This window comes from Euleptes europaea, chromosome 2, assembly GCF_029931775.1.
Source record: "Euleptes europaea isolate rEulEur1 chromosome 2, rEulEur1.hap1, whole genome shotgun sequence".
Taxonomy (NCBI): Eukaryota; Metazoa; Chordata; class Lepidosauria; order Squamata; family Sphaerodactylidae; genus Euleptes; species Euleptes europaea.
In genome coordinates this window covers 106,829,059-106,844,440 of record NC_079313.1, presented here as the reverse complement: position 1 = coordinate 106,844,440, position 15,382 = coordinate 106,829,059, and the positions used below count along the sequence as shown (strand labels likewise).

The following is a 15,382-nucleotide window of genomic DNA, read 5'->3' as shown; positions in this document are numbered from 1 at the left end:
GAGAGCATGAAAATAAAAACATTTCCCACCCTCAATTAAATATGTTGTACTGCTTGTTGGCAGAACCCTGTACTATCTGGATGCAGGCTTTTTAACAGTGGTCTCAGTCACCATCTTATAGGGTGGCCAGTTCTCAAGCATTGGCCCTGAGGCTCAGGTTTGGGAGCTTTTTCTCAGGGGGGGAGGTCACCTGGGGCTGTCAGCTAGCCTATATGATGGCCTTTTTAAAGACTTTCATTTCATTTATTCTTGGGTGTAACTGTTGCATGTGTACATTGGAGATGAGAGGTGATAATTGAGCACTAACATTTAGCGCGTAGTTCAGGGGTCCTTCATCTTGTGGAAGCTTTTGGCATCATTTGCAATTCTGGGAATTAGGCACCACAACTAATTCTGGGAAGTGGGCACCACAACTAAATGGCTGCCAAGGTTGCTGGAACCAAACAAAAAATGTCAGGGGGTTCCAAGCCAAGCACCCTCCCATGATGGAGGCTGCTGTTTCCAGGGTGCTTCCTGCAGACATAAAAATGATGCCATCTGAGCTCTTCTGATGAGCCTCCTACTCCGGTGAGGTGGAGGAGCAGACAAAGGCCAAAAAGAAGGGTTGTTTTTTATATGCTGACTTTTTCTGCCACTTAAGGAAGAATCAAAGCGGCTTACAATCACCTTCCCTCCCCCTCCCCACAACAGACACCCTGTGAGGTAGGTGGGGCTGAGAGAGTGTGACTAGCCCAAGGTCACCCAGCTGGCTTCATGTGTAGGAGTGGGGAAACAAATTCAGTTCACCAGATTAGCCTCTGCCGCTCATGTGGAGGAGTGGGGAATCAAACCCAGTTCTCCAGATCAGAGTCCACTGCCCCAGACCACCCCTCTTAATCACTACACCACGCTGGCATGTTGCTTTTGGTGGTGGTGGGGATACTACAAAGAAGAAGCATGGGTGCCAGGAAACATTCAAAACATAAGAAGAGTGCTGCTGGTTCAGATCAGTGGTCCAGCATCTCATTTCACACGCACAGAGGAAAAGCAGTTGCCCTTTGAGGCCAAGAAATACAACATACATTCTCCTGATGTTGCCTCCTAGCACTGGTTATTCAGAGTTTTGCTGCCTGTGACTGTGACGATTCCCTTCAGTCACCATGGCTAATAGCACTTGCTATTAGTTCTGCGATTCAACAGGACCTCATCACTGGGGTGCTGCCAACTTTAACATTCAGATATAGGAACCCAAAACAAAACGAGATCTGTGCTTAGCTATGCATGCTTAAAAGTGATGATGAACAAGGACACCCAAATGTGGTAAGTGGACATATAACAGCCTAAGAAATTATGTAATGCTTCCTCCATTCTGTTCTGTTTAATCTTAGTTCATTTGCTAATAGCCCATTTTCAAATTCAGTTTGCTTGTGTAATGCTGTGTAATGCTCCTTCGCTTCCTCCCCCACAGCGGACACCATATGAGGTAGGTGGGGCTGAGAGAGTTCTGAGAGAACTGTGACTAGCCCAAGGTCACCCAGCTGGCTTCATGTGTAGGAGGGAGGAAGCAACCCGGTTCACCCGATCAGAGTTCTCATCTCATGTGGAGGAGTGGGGAATCAAACCTAGTTCTCCAGATATTAGAGTCCACCGCTCTTAACCACTACACCATGCTGGCTCTCCAGATTCAGTCCCTGGCATCTTCAGTTAAAGGATCTGGCAGTCGGTGATGTGAAAGACCTCTGCCTGAAACCCTGGAGAACTGCTTGCAGTCATAGTAGGCATGCAATATGATGGACCAAGGTTCTGATTTAGTATAAGGCAGCTTCGTGTGCTCATCAGGCTAAAGCTTACCACTAATTACACTAATCACCTTTTTTTTTAACCGAGTCTCCTAAATATGGTTGCCTTCCTTGCAAATTCAGGAAGGCCATTCCACACTACTTGGGCTGTCAAAGCAAAAAGGTGAAGACTGGGCAGCAGTGGATCTCACCAGCTTGCATGAGGGAATGGTCAAAAGATACTTCTTGGATGAACAGAGTTTCTGTACTAGCTCATACTAGGAGAGATGCTGTGCAGAGCTCAGTTCAGATTGGCGTTGCAGTGCTGAGAAAGGAGGGGCTAACTTTTTCTTTTCATATTATGTTCGCAGTGCAAATCACCTTCCCATCCCAAAAGTACTTTTTGTCCTGTAAGGGGAAACATCGAGGTACCCATATAATTTATGTAGATGCTCCTAAAATAAAGAAACAAACATACAAACCAATATATACTCATCCAGTTTGGATGGCAAACTATACCAAAACCTTAGCACAGAGGCAACCAATCTAGCAGCTTTGTTCTTGCATACTCATCTCCAAAGCCAAAACAGCTATTGAGGAAGAGAATAATTTTCTTGTGATGTCAACAGTTTAGAGGAAATGGTGGTTGTACAGTGAGAGAGGGAGATCAGCCCTGGCTGCCCATAGAGCCATCCCTGGCCAAAAAGAGAACAGGGTTTCTAACTGAGGAACCAAACTCCTAAATTAATTTGGAACCATGTAAAAATTTTGATGGAGAACAAAAGCAGGCAATGGAGGAGGTAACAAGATGCATGGGGAATCCAGTTTTCAATGTTAATTAGCAAGGCAGCAAAATTGGAAGAAATACATTTTTAAGGTATTGAGGGGAAAATAGCCTGCGAAGCGCTGGGTGGACTCAGATAGAGGAAAATCAGTAAAGGGCAAATGGTACAGTGGGGGGCAATGGGAAGCACAGAGAAATAAATTAAGAGGGTTGCCCAGAGGTTATGATAGCCAGCAAGTAATATGTGAAGAAACATGGCAACTGGGACTAGCATGAAGAGCTAATTAAAAATAAGGGAGGCAGAGCTGAGATGTAAAACATGCAAGATGAGAGGAAACCTGGCAGGAAGATTAGAGGTTACAGAGAAAGGAGAGGAATGAGGATGGTAACAAGAGCCAAGGTGGAAAATAAAAAGGCTCCAACTTCACACAAGGCTTAGATAAATAATACACGTGGAGCAAGGCTTAGATAAATCTGGTACACGTGGAGCAAGAGAGGATTGAAAGAGCCAGGAGGCTATATCAGAGGAGGAAGAAGAACTTATTGATGGCAGAGGTGGAGGTAGGAATGATTGAGTCAAAGGTGGACAGTACAGCCGTCTCGACATGGAAGTCTCTCCTCTTGTGCTCACTTACTTCTGCCTGTCTCTTGGTGTATGAGGGCATTTATGGCTGTGTAATGGGCTGCATGGCTAAATCATACAGTTTTACATAATGAGCAATGCCCCCTCTGCTTTCATCTTGCTCTTTGATCTTTGATCTCTTATTGAATGTAATATATGAATTTTATGCATAAAGTGGAACCAGGGAGAGTTGAGTCTGTTGTATCTTCCTCAGTATTTTCTTCCTTCTTTTCTTTCTTGACAATCCTATAGAGCCAGAGTGGTGGGGCAAGGGGAACTCTAATCTGGAGAACCGGGTTTGATTCCCCACTCATCCACATGAAGCCAGCTGGGTGACCTTGGGCTAGTCACAGCTCTCTCAGAGCTCTCTCAGCTCCACCTACCTCACAAGGTGTGGGGAAGGGAAGGTGATTGTAAGCCAATTTGATTCTTCCTTAAGTGGCAGAGAAAGTCGGCATATAAAAACCAACTCTTCTTCTATATAAAATGTTTCTGTATATACTGAAGGTGATTTGATGTTATTAAATTTGAGCCACATTCAGCCTAATCTGTGGATCTGCTTTTCCATTGATAAAAAGAAAGGAGGGAGTCTCCTTTGACAATCAAAAAGGCTATGCTGGGGTATCAAAGTACCAACATGGACAGACATCATGTGGGGTGGGGCTGTGATAAGGAGAGGAAGTGGGTGAGATTGAGTGAGAAGGCTAGCATTTCTAAATTTTGGCTGAGATCACCACAGAACAGTACTTCTTCCTCGGGGTACCTTCTTTGGAATGAGGAAAGAATTGGAGCCATGTGATTTTTTTTAAAAAAATGTGCTTAAATTTACATACCAGGCCATCTGTTGCAATGGGGGAATACTCCTTCCCTGAGTTCCCTGCTTTTAAGATGGCATGATTGTGGTGGAAAGTCCCATCAAGTCACACCTGACTATGGCAACCTCATAGGGTTTTCAAGGCAAGAGATGAACCAATGCCATTGCCTCTGTTTAGTGATGACCCTGGACTTCACTGGTGGTCTCCTAACCAAAGACTAACCAGGATCGACCCTGCTTAACTTCCAAGATCTGACAAGATCGGGCTATCCTGGGCTATCCAGGTCAGGGCTTATGATGGTATAGAGCTCCTCAAATCGAAGCAGGGAAGAACAGAGAGCATGAGAACCGAAGAAAGGGTTAAAACTTGAGAAAGAAGAACTGGAAATAGAGTGTAATTGATGAGCAAATAGGAGGAACAGAACAATACAATCCACAGGGAAAAGAAGAAAGAGCAGAATCATCTAAGCAAACAACCATTTGGGAAAGATCCACAGGACAATGACACACGGGGGCAGTAAGTATTACAGGGTAATAAGTAGATATGTAAAGTGGTTCTCAGTAGGGACTGGAGGTGGATACCTCTTGACAGAAATCTTCTCCATAGAAAGGTTTATGCACACTGTTCATCTTGCTTTGTTAATTTATCACCAGCTGTGATTGAATTGTGTACTCTGTGGATTAGACCTTGTTCTCATTTATGTTTCTTTTCTTTGTACCCATGTCTGCTAAGGTCAGGTTGCATCTGACAAATTGGCCTCTCTAACCTAATTATATATTTATTTTAAATGTTTATATCCTGCCTTATATCCTCAGCCTCAAGGCAGTTAACAACCCAACAACGAGTTGCAAGGGCACACAATATAACAGTCCGTAACAAGATTAAAAATGCAGCCAGTCTGCCAAAACAGTTTACCCTCCACTAAATGCACTCATCAAAGTTATGCAACAATAAAAGTGTTAGTTTTGAGGTGCAGATACATGGGAGGTCCCATGAAGGCTGTTGGCGTGAGCATGCTCACAGAGGCAGGCAGATATGTAAAGTCAATGAGAATAGAGTCCAGCATATATCATCGCCCTGAACCTAATTCCCTCTGCACATGACACTAATGACTGTAATTCAATGCACATAGTAGCTCCCACAGTAGTTGGGACTCTAGTTTCCAATAGTCCAAATCTGAAATGACATCTTTCTGCTCTTCTTGTATGCATTGGGTCAGATCCAACCAGCTTTTTCAGTCAGTCTCCCATATTCCCCTTCTTATTACAGCTCCCACACCACATGACTATTGAATATGCAAGTCCCATGATCCCCAGCATAGCTGTTTGGGCAATCAATGAGGACCCCCTTTTCCTCAAGCAGAAAAAACTGACTGGATCCAACCCATTACCCAAACTCAGACAAGGTGAATCATTTTTCAGCTTCCTACAAATGGATATGACTAAAGTTACAGATGCTTGGAACATTTAACTGTTCTCTGGTATCTATTATCCACATTTCCTCAATTATTTTTATTTATTTATTAGATTTTTCTTAGTCACTGCTCCCCCCAAAGGTCTTGTGATGATTTACAACACTTAAACGGCATCATAATAAATGAGTTCAAAACCAGCAGAAATCAGAAGACATGTATAAAATATTACGATATATGACTCAGCACCATACCAATATCAAACCAGCCCAGAACATCTGGTCAACCTTCAAAGGCCAACCTGAACCATTCGGCCTTGCTAGCCCTGTGGAAAAAAAGCAAGTCCCGCAGAGCGCAGGCGTCATCAGAGTGTATATTCTGCAGGGTAGGGGCCATAACTGAGAAAGCCCTTCCCCTTGTAACAGCTAACCAAACCATCCCGGACACTGGGCACCTGCAAGAGACCCCCAAAAGATGAAGTGAGGGTTGTAATGGGAGAGGCGGTCCAAAAGAAATGAGGGTCCCAGACCATGATGGGCTTTAAAAGTTAATACTAACACCTTGAATTGGATCCAGAAACTAATTCGTAGCTAGTGCAGTTACTGCCAAATTGGAGTAATATGAGCTGACCATGATGTTCCAGTCAGCAACCTGGCAGCTGCATTCTGAATCACTTGCAGTTTCTGAAGTGTTTTGAAGGGTAGCCCTTTGTAAAGTGAATTGCAGTGGTCCAATCTAGAGTGGATCAATGTGGCAAGATCTGACCTAGACAAATAGGGAGCCAGTTGGTGAGCCTAGTGTAGGTGAAAAAATTCTAACTGCGCTATTGTAGACGCTTGTTTATCCAATGATAGCCACACCAGACTTTGCATAACTAAAAGAACTTGGCTCAGATCAGTACTATAGATGTACATTTTATAAGTTGGAACATATTGCAAAACGCCTTCTTTATCCTTACTTGGTAGTAACTGGAACTATTGGAGAAGTTTAACCTCTGGATGACTGTCTCCAATTAGCTACCCATTTCAGCAAGGTCAATGTATAAGGGGAGATTGTTCTCCAGAGGTGGAATTCCTAGTTAGCCTTGTCTCTACAGGACACAGCTTTCCTGTTCTAACTCAGCTCACAGTCACATTAGTTCTAGGCCATCTTGGCTCATGGTAGGGGAGTCAGCATAGACTTCTCCCAGGATGTTTGAATTGTTTAAGATTTTATTTCTGAGCACAGTATGAGATTAAAAGCAAGGGGGGAATACAGATGAAAAGAAAAATAGTTTCTGACTAGGTATATGACAACAAATATATGTGCCCCATTTAGCAAGGTCAGGCCAATCTTATGTGGACATCCTAATGACAAACTTTGCCCTGTTTTTAGGAATTCTTACAAGGAGGGGGTGTTAATTGACCAATCAAAAACTATGGGACTGTATGGAATTTTTCCTACCATTATGTCATGAAGAATAACAACGTATTTCCCAGGATCATGTGGGTTTTGCATTCTGCACAATTTGGGATGGGGTACAAAACCTTACCCCCTTGTAAGAGATGTGCAAAAAGTATAACCTTTTGGTATCGCTAGATTGGTATTAATTAACAGCTGTTGGGCCCATTGTCTCCTGGAAGAGAAATGGCAGTACAATCCTAAACAGAGTGACCATCCTTCTAAATCCATTCAATTCAATAAGTTTAGAAGAGCATAACCGTTTAGGATTACACTGTCAATTGGAGTGGAGAAGTGGCAAACCTCCTAGACTCTACAAGATTGGCCCAACGGTAACAGATGGCACTTTTGGCATCCTATGCTCCACATGGATTTCTCAAAGCAAAGGAAAGCAAGAGTTTGTGTTTCTCCATTGTACATCATCACTGGCATCCACGGATCAAGACTTTTGGATTAATAACGCTTCCATATATACTCTGTATTCTGAATTAATTGGTTTGCATGACAGAATGTATTTAGTACTGGTTCTGCATGCCAAATTGCTTTGCCTCAAAATTTGCCTGATTGCCCTGATTATCATAATTAATATGGGCTGTTAGTAGATAGAGAATATTCAGAACAATTCCTCCTGACTCATTTCTTAACCTTGAACAACTGTAAACGCTGGAATATCTTTGCTGAAAATGTCCCCCCCCCCCACCCACCATTGCCTGCTGGTACCGCCGCTGCCAAGGGAATAGCTTTGTTGTGATTGTCATCTAGCACAGTGAACTCATGAAAGTGGCATCATTCACAACTACATTTATGTGCATGGTGTTCAATGTGTGAATTAGTAGTTACTTGCTATTGATGTGATTTAACAGGTACATCTACATATTTGTCACGTAACAGAAATAACAGCATAACCAGTAAGAAAATTAATTCTATCATGTCCAGCACAAGGGCAGAAACTGAAACATCTAACTATGCGCTCAAAGAAATGTGCCAGGTTTTCTATGGATGTGATGTTGGCAAGACAGAGGTGATGATGGTTGGGAAGGCCGAGGTCCTGAAGGACACTGTGCCTCCAACCTTTGATGGAGTCCAGCTGTCACTTGCTGACTCAGTTAAGAGCTTAGGAGTTATACTGGATCCAGAACTATTGCTTTCTTCCAACTTTGTTTAGCCTGGAAGATGGTCCCCTAGCTTGATTCAGCTAATCTGGACCATGGATCCATGCCATGGTTAGACTCAAGGCTAGGCTACTGTAATGCACAATATGTGGTCTGCCCTTAAAGTCCACTCAGACACTCCAGTTGGTACAGGATGCCGTGGCTTGGTTACTCTCAGGAGAAAGGCAGAGCATGCGCAGCCATTCTACAGTTGCTCCATTGATTACTGATCAGTTACCAGAGAGGCAGCATGGTGTAGTGGTTAAGAGAGGTGGTTTGGAGTGGTGGACTCTAATCTGGAGAACCGGGTTTGATTCCCCACTCCTCCACATGAGCGGCGGATGCTAATCTGGTGAACAGGGTTGGTTTCCCCACTCCTACACATGAAGCCAGCTGGGTGACCTTGGGCTAGTCACAGCTCTCTCAGAGCTCTCTCAGCCCCACCTACCTCACAGGGTGTCTGTTGGGGGGAGGGGAAGGGAAGGTGATTGTAAGCCGGTTTGAGTCTTCCTTAAGTGGCAGAGAAAGTTGGCAAATAAAAACCAACTCTTCTTCTGTTCAAGGTACCAGTTATCACCTACAAAGCTCTTAACGGCCTGGAACCTGCATATCTACAGGACCACTTCTCCTGCTGTGCTCCACCATGACAGCTTTGCCACTCTCATCTAAGCATTATGTTCACCTTTGCCACTCAGCAAATGGGTGAGATTGGTAACTGCCTGTACATGTGTATTCTCTGTTGTGGCTGCCATTTTGTGGAATGGCCTGCCTGAGGAGGTCAGGAAGGCTCCTGTACTTCTGTCACTCCACACAATGTGCAAAACAGAAATGTTCAAGACAGCATTTTTATAAAGGGATTCGAACTGTATGAAAAAATACTCTGGAGAGTGCTTTTTATAAGTGAATAGGATTGCAGTCATTGTAATGCTTACTGTATGCATCTTGCTCTTCCTGTATTGTCTTCTATATTTGTAATCCACTTTCTGCAATGTTTGAGATATGGTGTTTGATGCCTGAGACATTTTTTTTAGTTTGCACTGTTTTCTGTTCTATAAACGTAGCCCTATTGTATTGTCTTTCGGTTTTTTTAATCCATATTTTGTAATGACTCTCAGCAAGAAAGGTGGGCTATAAATCAAGACAATAAATAATGTAAACTGGGATGTAGATATGCACATAAATGTTTGCTTTTAAGCCCCCTTAGACAAATCGGCCATAGATTTGGCTTCTTTTTACTGAAGTGATGATGTTTATGCATTCTGAGTATCCCTACTTGAACTCAAAAGCCTCATGGAACACCTTGGTAAGGAAGCTGGGGGCCCTGAAAACAAGTGTCAGGAATAAAAGCAAGCAACACAAACCGTTATCATGGCTGCTGAGAGAGGGAGAAACTGGGAATCAGAATTCTAAGGCTCCAGTTATCCAGGGACTTGACCTGAATGGCCCAGGCTAGCCTGATTTTGTCAGATTTCAGAAGCTTAGTTCTTGGATGAAAGGCTGCCAAAAAAAGCCAGGTTTGCTACATAGAGGAAGGCAATGGCAAACCACCTCTGTTCGTCTTTTGCCTTGGAAACTCTATGGGGTCTCCAGAAGTCGGTGGCAACTTGATAGTACCTTCCGCCAGTTAACCGGAGGAAGCTCAGGGACTTTTGTGTAGGGCTGTAAAAAAAAAAAAAATTCGGTACAGTTCGGATTCAGCCGAATTTGGCCCTTGTGGGTTTGGTACGTGCCAAAGTCCGAACTCCCCCACTTCGGATCTGTTCAATTCGGCGGGAATTCAAAGTTCGGAAAAAAAATTCGGCCGAATAAAGCCATTAAAAACACAATCACGCCTTTCCGCGGCTCTGGGGGGGGGGCATTTTTGGGCTTAGAGGTCCCAAACTTTCAGCAGAGCTTCAAAGGACGTATATCGAAAGACTCCCCAAGTTTTGTAAAGATTGGGTCAGGAGGGGCTGAGATATGGGCCCTGAAAGGGGTCCCCCACCCTTAATGTGCATCTCTCAGCAGAACTTGCCGCCCACGCACAAAGCTCCCAGCCCCGACAACAGTTTGCAAAGCAACTCAACTTGTAAAACAACACCTTTGCAACAGGGAAAAACCAGAAGACACACAACTGAAACCTCCCCCCTCAAACCAGGGAGCGAGAGACTCGAGGGGGAACACACACCCCAGGCAGAACCGACGAAAGCCCCCTTTGGCTTCCCCCCCCCACAGAAACTGCTCCCTCCCCACACACACACAGACTCTGCTTTCCCCCCCACACACACACATACACAGGAGAAAAATTATAGATTAAAGCCCCCAAAGGGGTCTTACTGTGGCTGTCTTCTGTTCCATCAAGAGGGGCTGAAGAGGACTTGTAATCCAAGATGATTCCAATTAGGCACGGGAGGTTTTCTCTGGAGAAGATGCACAGGATCGGCTGATCCATTCATCCCAAAAGGGGAAAGGGGAAAACCCATATCTCGGGACCCCCTGACCCAATGTTCACAAAACTTAAGGGGTAACTTAACAACACTGGTCTGAAACTCCGCTCAAAGTTTGGGATCTGCACCCCCAAAAATGCGCCCCCTGCAGCCATGGAAAGAGAAAAGGGGGGGAGGCGATATTTCTGCCCCCACTGAACCGATCTTTACAAAACTTGGGTAGTATCTTAAGAATAATTGACTGAAGCTATGCTAAAAGTTTGGGGGCTATATCCCCAAAAAAAGCGCCCCCTGCAGCCACATAAATGGAAAAGGGGGGGAGGGAAAAGGGGGAGAGCCCATATCTCGAGACCCCCTGACCCAATGTTTATAAAACTTGGGGGGTATCTTAAGAACACTGGTCTGAAACTCCGCTCAAAGTTTGGGATCTGTACCCCCAAAAATGCACCCCCTGCAGCCATGGAAAGAAAAAGGGGGGGAGCCCATATCTCGGGACCCCCTGACCCAATGTTTACAAAACTTGAGGGGTATCTTAAGAAGCTTCATCTGAAGCTCCAGTGAAAGTTTTGTGTTTGTACCCCAAAAAATACACCCCCTGCAGCCACAGAAAGGAGCGAATGTGCACAAGCACCCCCCACACACACACGAGGATTTCGCTCTCTCTCTCCCTGGCCGGGCTGCACATCAGCTGATTCCTCCAGTACTCAATCCTGACTGGCCAGAAGAAGACCCAGCTTGGCCACCGATTGGCCGGGGGAGGAGAATGCTGCTTACTGACGGTTATGCTGCTTACTGACGGCCGAATTTGCCGAATTTATTCGCAAACTCCCGAACTCGCTGAATTCGGCCCCCCCGGTTGCCCCCCAGTTTTGAGTTCGGTTCCTCCCGAACTAAAAACCACCGAATCAGGGGAAATTCGGCTGATTTTCAGTTCGGGCCGAACCGAATTGACAGCCCTACTTTTGTGATTCTGTTCATATGATTTTGAGGCTGGGTCCGGGTGGCGTTATGAGGAAGCCATTTTTCCTAGGAGCCTGTGTTGGATTCTCTGTAGCCCTGCCCACGATCCAGTGCCTAGCACCACCACGCACATAAATAGAGAGGACATGAAGAGGCGGATACAAACAGGGCAGGAGCCTTGCTTGCAAGTGGAAGCCAGCAGCTGAATAGCACAGAGTTCCAGCTTAACAAGCACTGGTGCATTCTGCCAAACGTTTGGGCCGAGTCTTGTTGTTGCTTTCCAATTACTTGAAGTCTGCTCGTTTCAATAGAATAAAAGGTGGAGGAGTGAATACCATTATTTGACTTGAAGGGGATTGTTAATTTTGGGTCCATGTGCAGCCGCCAGTTCCAAACCCTAAGTCTCAAATACCCAGCCTGCAGCTCTCATTTTATGGCAGAGCAGCTGCCATACATCTTTTACCAGTGCTGTGGGGCCTGGCCCAGGCAGGCAAAGCAGCTCACAGCCAAATGCCATAAGCTGGACTGTGTTTTTCCAGAACTGGGTTTCAGAGCCTGCAGCATCTGACTCACAGCTCTGGTGACTGTGCAGGCCATTTATTTACTTATTTTGTTTTGGTATTTATAATCTCCCTTTCTCACTTTGGGCGAAAACGCATGGTCACTTTAGCCTCCTTTATTCCCTGTTTCAGCCGGGATTCAGCCAGGATCGAACGCACGTTCGGCAAAAACGCCTGTGTTCGATCCTGGCTGAATACTGGCTGAAACAGGGAATAAAGGAGGCTAAAGCGACCATGCGTTTTTGCCCTTAGACTCAAGGTGAGCTATGTAATCCAAATCAGTGCGATCGACAGGATGAAGAGACATCTAATAAACAATGCAATAGGACTAGGATTGCAGAAATCTGAAACAAGACATAAGTATTAAACAGCTGCCAGTCTGAGTAGACAGTACTCACCTTGATGTTATATGGGGAGGAGCTGTGGCTCAGTGGTAAAGCTCCCAGTTTCAATCCCCGGCATCTCCAGTTAAAAGGACTAGGGAAGCAGGTGATGCGAAAGACCTTTGTCTGAGACCCTAGAGAGCTGCTGCCGGTCTGAGTAGACCATACTGACTTTGATGGACCAAGGGTCTGATTCAGTTTAAGGCAGCTTCATGTGTGTTCATGACTCATTAAACAATGCAAGAATTGGTAAACAGAAATGTCTAACAAAAAAACAGCTCTGCGAGGGGCTGATTTTCACTGGAGAAGCCATTGTGGCACGGGGGAGATAATTACCCTTTCCAGATGCACTGCTGCAGCTCTTCCAGTCACTTCCCAGAGTCTGCAAGCTAAGTTTAGAAAACCACCAGGAATTCTGGATGCATGCTTGTGCTTGCAAATATGCATCCATTCCCTAGCCTCAAGGCAGAGGACAATTCGAGTGGGAACTGCAATGGCACCCCTGCCACAAACTGTTTCTCCCCTGAAAACCACCCATTTCCAAAGCTACTTTTCTGTAGAAGAAACAGCCACTTCTTGCATCTGCACACAACATGTAATTGGGGCCTCAGTTAAGCACATACAATAGGAGGTAGCACTGTCACTTGACGCAAATGCAAAACTGCCCATAGCCCTATTTTTTTTTCCAAAAACACATTTTCAGGAGGATAATTGCCAATACAAAAATTGCAGCCTTTGCAAATGTAATCTAAAGAGGAGAGAGAGGAGAGAACTGGACATATTTAAAGCCCATCAGCCATGGCAGAATCCTTCTTAAATTAATCATCTGTCTCAGTGTTCACAAAAGAGTATGGGAAACAGATGCTAGCATGAAGATATATACTCCAGAGGGGAGAATCAGAAATGCAAAAAGAATTCAACACCAAGCCAGAAACAAGTGATCACGTAATTACTCTGTCTCCCAAATGACAAAATTAAATTAAACAGAATTTCTTTTAAACCAAGAAGAACTTGTGCTCAGAGATGCAGCAACAGGAGTGGCAAAAAATAACACCAAGGCATAATAGCTCAGGAAATCCTTCAGGTTCTGCCTTAAAACTTCTAAATAGCCAGTGGGCCCCACTACATGTTACAAAGTCCTCAACCATGTCTGAGTCTGATTCATTGACTTTCAGTCACACAAATGTTTGGATTGGGACTGCAAGGAGAGGGTGGTTAAACCTTCCCACTGCTCCTTTTTCCCAACTTAAAGGGCTTCTGAGGGTGCTATTTGTCCCATGGGGTTTCCCCACTCCTACATATGAAGCCAGCTGGGTGACCTTGGGCTAGTCAAAGCTTTCTCAGCTCCACCTACCTCACAGAGTGTCTGTTGTGGGGAGGGGAAGGGAAGATGATTTTAAGCCGGTTTGATTCTCCCTTAAGTGGTAGAGAAAATCAGCATATAAAAACCAAATGTTCTTCTTCTAACTCCGTATGCAAGTGAAAGAAACAGGGAGCACCACCACATTTCTTGGTGGCCATCAGCCTCCTAACACCTTTTTGCATTGCAGGAACAGAGCCTTGTGGAGGAGCCTCAATAGAAATTGCAGGCTGTGTTCCAGTGCAACTTCCTACAAGAAATAAGTATTTGGCCAATGCCTATCCTATTCTCCCTCCACAGGTGAATCCCACCTTGTGGAAACTCCCCCAAGAGGAAAGGGGAGATATTAGAACTGGAAGAGTGCTATGCATGGAGTGCTTGATTCCATTGCTCTTTTGCTGCTGTTGAACATTATTGCCCCCACGTCTCTTCTGGCTCTTTCCAGGCAGTAATGGTGCAGAAGAACCCAGGATGTACCTCATTCCCAGCCCACCACCTGCTGAGCCTACAATATGACCATCAACTATAGTAACCAATGTGCATCTAGCTGCCCTGATCGGGGGGATGTCAACTCTTGTTCTAGCCTGGATCCCGCATCTCTGCACACTGCTCGACAGACTACTGTTTGACCAGTACAGCTTTACATCTCATGGGCATGCAGTGATGGGAACAGCTCTACTCGTGATTGTCCAGTCTGGACAGGGTAAAATGGAGAGGATATGCAAGCTTGTTTCAGAAGGAAGAGCATGAGAACCCTACTGCCTGATGTTCCTAATGTGGATTACAGGAATAATAATGCTCTCTTTGAAAGAGTTGCTATGAGTTGAAAGAACATTTATAAAATAAACCATTGCTAATTTTAAAAGCTTCACTTACAGTGCTAGAAGATAAATTCCCTGTGCAGAAGATGGGATTGGTGAAGCCATTTTAATTATGTGCTACCGGTACATTCTTTTAACACATACCCTTACTCTAGCCTGAATGCATCATTGTCAGCTGGGGACTGAAACGCAGGTATACATTACGGGACAATATGTTCAGTAAGGACAAGACACCACAAGTGAAACTGAGCCATGGAGAACTACATTTCCAATAATGATTTCTTTGTGTTATCGATTGTTTTATTTATGTGTTGTTTGTTGGTTTTTATGATGTTATTTTATTATGTATGTTTTAATTTGTTAGCTGCCTTGGTGGGCCTTGTGAGGGCAGAAAGGCAGGATATACATTTTGTAAAATAAACCATAAATAAATAATATTCTCTGTTTTCCTCACGGCAATTTCCACCCTAAAATGTATTCATTTTCAATGTTTTGTGTGCTGGTGCATCAGCATTAGACACTATTCATACACTGTACATAAAAATGATGTACAAAGTATGTACAAGTACCATATACATTGTGTATAAAATGGTAAAACAAACCAAATAATTCTACGAAACAGACAGCAAAAGGCAGAGAAATCATTGTAAAAATGTACAGTAATATAAAATGAAATGGAATAACGAAGTTCACTTATATCTACCTGGCATGTTCCCTGGATGCAGAGGGAGAGGAAACATGAGGGAGTTGTGCTTCCTGGCATTATGCAGCACGGGTATTAGAAAAAGAACTTGTGTAGAGCAGAGACTCAAGATGTGGAAACAACCTGCACATCTTCCATATGCAATTTTTTTGGGGAAGTGGTACTAATGGCTACTCAAAAAGAAGCAGA

General features: G+C 44.4%; 1 protein-coding gene across 1 annotated transcript in view; it reads right to left on the bottom strand.

Annotated features, from left to right (window-relative positions):
* Positions 1–15,382, bottom strand: part of RALY (RALY heterogeneous nuclear ribonucleoprotein) — a 307,270-nt gene that overhangs the window by 169,277 nt on the left and 122,611 nt on the right. The gene's annotated exons all lie outside the window — the stretch shown is intronic.